At 35.2% G+C, this 4,083-nt stretch overlaps 1 long non-coding RNA gene across 1 annotated transcript in view; it reads left to right on the top strand.

The window, feature by feature from the left end:
* Window positions 1-2,672, top strand: part of LOC128642910 (uncharacterized) — a 27,587-nt gene extending 24,915 nt beyond the window's left edge. The window contains exon 3 of the long non-coding RNA XR_008399731.1: window positions 2,583-2,672. This is a non-coding gene — a long non-coding RNA (uncharacterized LOC128642910). The remainder of the gene's footprint in view (window positions 1-2,582) is intronic.
* The last annotated feature ends 1,411 nt before the right edge of the window (window positions 2,673-4,083 follow it).

The raw sequence follows: 4,083 nt of genomic DNA, 5'->3' as shown, positions 1-4,083 counted from the left end.
AGAGTCTCCAACCGTCAGAGAAATGTCAGGTGTTAGATGTCTGAAAGAGGGGGAATAAGAAGCAGCTCAGTTTTGGCAGATTGAGTTGGAGGTAGTGTGAAGACATCTAAGAGAAATTTGCAGAGAGGCAGTTGGAAGTCTGGTTGTATAAAGAGGGAGAGCTATTGGGAGCGGAAACATAGATTTGGGTATCATCAGCATATAAGTGGTACTGAAACCCAAAGGAGGCTATAAGTTTTCCAAGGGAGGATGTTTATTTTTATATATGAAATAGTTGGGGGCTTTACACCACAACCCATTAAAATTTAGTGAGATTACAGGAAAATCAATTCTTATTTTATCACTTTGTAGACACATACACACATGCTTCATTAGCTCTGATTGTATATCAAAGACCAATACTTAAAAAGAACAATTGAAAATTAACATTTTATCACTTATCTCTCCTACCTCCCACTGGGATCATAATTTTGTCTGCTGGCTATGTTTACATAGTTCATTTGTAGCCAATACTTGGGGATTGAAATTTTCAGTATAGGTTAGGATACCACAGGCTATTTCAAATGTCATAATAAAGGTAAATGAGTCATTTGTAAACAATTTAATACACTCCACCAGGTAAAATGGATAATTGGAAATAAATTACGGGTATATAATTTTATAGTAAACTGTCCCTTTAATACATAATTAGATTATTAAATAAGTGGTCTGCACTGTGATATAGTTATTCATATGTGAATACAATGAGACTAAAGTCTTTTAACATACGTTAGATGAAGTGCATTCCAAATCCTACAACAATAGCCTGCCAAATAAGTTGTGAACGAAGGACCGCTGAATGTGTAATTTTTTTAAAAATTATATTTGTTCACCCAAATATTTTGTTTTAGAAAAATGATGAATGTTTGCTGAATATTAAGAATTTTGGACTAGATTTCAAGTGGAGTGCAATTTTGTGCTTTCGATATATCGCTAATTGCTCTAGAAGTAAATTTTTTGTGCGCGTTGGGTTGTGCTGGTATTACAAGTTGAAAGTAAAAAGTTATCGAGCTTGCGCTAACCCAATGTGCAAAAAGCCGAATCTAGAATATTGTGTGCTTGTTCACGTATACCCCCATGGAAGTCAATGGAGCAAAAAAAGTGGAAAAAAACATGACATGTGTATATATCTATGTTACAGCCCTCTGGCTTCCTTTTTTTAACACCGGAGACCTCATATCTTTGACCCCTTATAACTTTTTTGAGCAATATTGTTTAAACATACTTTTTATTAGATGGTGTTATTATAAGTGTAATTGTACTTTGTAATGTATTTTTGATATGTTTTGTGACACTTTTTTGTTTTGCAAAACAGTAAATCACAGGTCTGACAATGCACTAACCCGACCAGCGTTAACTTGAATTACACTCAAGCAATCTTGTTTACTTTCAACTTGTAACACCAGCGCAATTTAACCTGTGCGCAAATGAACGCAAAAACCTGATATCGCTTGCAATCAAACGTTTGCGCTCCACTCGTAATCTGGCCCTCGTTGTATTTTTACCTTACTGGGACTCAACCTTTCCCGTATGCATATGATTGGCTAATGAGGAATCTTTAACTAAGGATACCAAGAGAACGTAGCACATTTGATAACAGAAATAAATAATCTATTGATGTAGTAGTCTGTTGCTTTGGATTAGTCAGATATTTGTTCATGATAAATTGTCACAATTTAGTATGTGCATATTGAATTATCCCAAAAAAATATAAATAATAATATAATAATAATTATAATACCTGGAATACTATTCTTCATTTTAAGAAAGGCATCTTTTTGGGAAAGTGTGTATTATCTTTTCTTGGACACATGCTTAGGGACATCCTAGTCAAAAGGGGTGTCTGATTTATGCATAGTTAGTATAAATATTTTAAATTAAAAGGGCAGTCTAGTAAAACTTAAACTTTAATGACATTAGATAGGGCATGAAATTTTAAACTGATTTCCAATGTACTTTTATCATCAAATTTGCTTTGTTCTCTTAGTATTCTTTGTTGAAAGCTAAACATAGGAAAGCTCATATGCTAATTTCTAAGCCCTTGAAGGCCGCCTCTTATCTCGGTGCATTTTGACAGTTATTTACAGCTAGACAGTGCTAGTTGATGTGTGTCATATAGATAACATTGTGCTCACTCCCGTGGAGTTATTTATGAGTAAGCACTGATTGGCTAAAATGCAAGTCTGTCAAAAACACTAAGGTAACGGATAAGGCTGCAGAGGCTTAGATAGATAAAAAGTGTATTCATATAACAGTGTTGGTTATGCAAAACAGGGGAATGGGTAATAAAAGGATTATTTATATTTTAAAAGAATACAAAATTTCAAGTAGACTGTCCCTTTAAAGTGAAATTGAAATGATCAGGCTAAAGGTAAAAACATTGAATAGAGGGAAGCACTGCCTGTTATCTAACCTAAGAATCTGCATATGCTACTGGTCTCACCGGTCTTTATTCATTTCTTATCATTTGTCATAGTATGACCATTGCATCTAACACAGCTCAGTGCTGCTTGTTATGATAATTGTGATATTTTTCCTTCTAGTGGTGTTGGGAATTCTCTTGACAAGTGGGTGTGCTACCTCCCGTCACTGCCAGCAACAGGAGCTGCCTGGAGTGAGGATACATTGCTGTGACACGGATCTCTGTAACAGTGGCCCAGCACATGACATCCACAACCTCCTCTACCTTTGGGTTGTTATTTTTTGGGTTTTCTATGGCTTCGTTCTGTGAAAGTCAATGGCTGACTCTGAAAGTTGCAGCAGCTAATAATGCATTGGATTTGGCTTGGAACTATGGCCACTGGAACACATTATGTGGAATGGATAATCTTTCATTCATTGCTTGAAGGATATAAGGCACAAATACAGGAAACCACATCTCATTTAAATCATTTACTACTTTCAGATTCAATTCGTTTATGCATTTTAAATAATCATTTGCAACTTTCTGCATTTACCAGTACTAGAATGTTGGTGGATACTTTTGGCTTTTCTTGGATTTTGAAACGTTAATAGAATTAATCTGAATGGGAAACTATGTTTTATCCAGTTGCTTTCATTTCATGGCTTCCTATTCTTCTGCTGCATCCAGTTCAAAGGTTGTTTTAACTCCACATGTAAAGGTCTCAGTGACCGGGTCTGTGCTACATTGTGTTGAGTGTCCTTACTCATTAGTTTAAGTGACTGCGCAATATACTTTCCTCTGTAGATATGTCTCTATATACATTAATTTGCTGACCAAGTAACTGTCACTGAAGACATTTCTTTATTGTGTCTTATTCTTGAAAATATTTTGTTTGTTTTCCTGTATAAGAAACTGGTATTATTAATGCTGCAAAGACAAACAACATTAGTAAATGTTTATGTTAGAAACTACAGCACAGATTGGCAGAAACTAAAACAGCATTATTATTGTTATTGTTGTTATTATTGTTATTATTGTTATTATTATTATTATTATTATTATTAAGATGGGTTGAGATTTCAGGGAAATCAGATCATCTTATTTTATCACCTTTTTTTTTTAAATATATTTTTATAATTTTTTTTCAATATATATAATATACAATCATCAGGATAAACAAAAATTGAGGAAAAATCCATAAAACCCCCCCCCAATTAATAAAAGAGCATCAATAGTACAAACATCATCTATCCTTCATTTTGATAAATCAATATACAACTTTCTTATATTTTACACTCATTAGGGCCGATTTATCATGGCCCAAATAGGGCCGTACACCTCTGTTTCCGCGTGAGTCTTCAGGCTCGGTTGAAACAAGAGTTAACTCGTCCGCCTCCTCTGAGGCTGCGGACAACATTCCGCCCGATCAAATACGATTGGGTTGATTGACACCCCCTGGGAATCTGCGGGGGGGGGGGGGGATTGCACAAGTTCACTGCTTGTGCAATGTTAAAAGCCGACAGCGTACGCTATTGACATTTAGCGATGCAGGGCGGGCATGATTCGCTATAATTTTGTTCCATACATACTTATTTACCCTGTCACCGGGTTTCCAGTCTGTTTAACATTATAAAGTAACA

This window comes from Bombina bombina, chromosome 12 (assembly GCF_027579735.1).
Source record: "Bombina bombina isolate aBomBom1 chromosome 12, aBomBom1.pri, whole genome shotgun sequence".
Classification (NCBI taxonomy): domain Eukaryota; kingdom Metazoa; phylum Chordata; class Amphibia; order Anura; family Bombinatoridae; genus Bombina; species Bombina bombina.
This window is presented reverse-complemented; position numbering and strand designations above follow the sequence as displayed.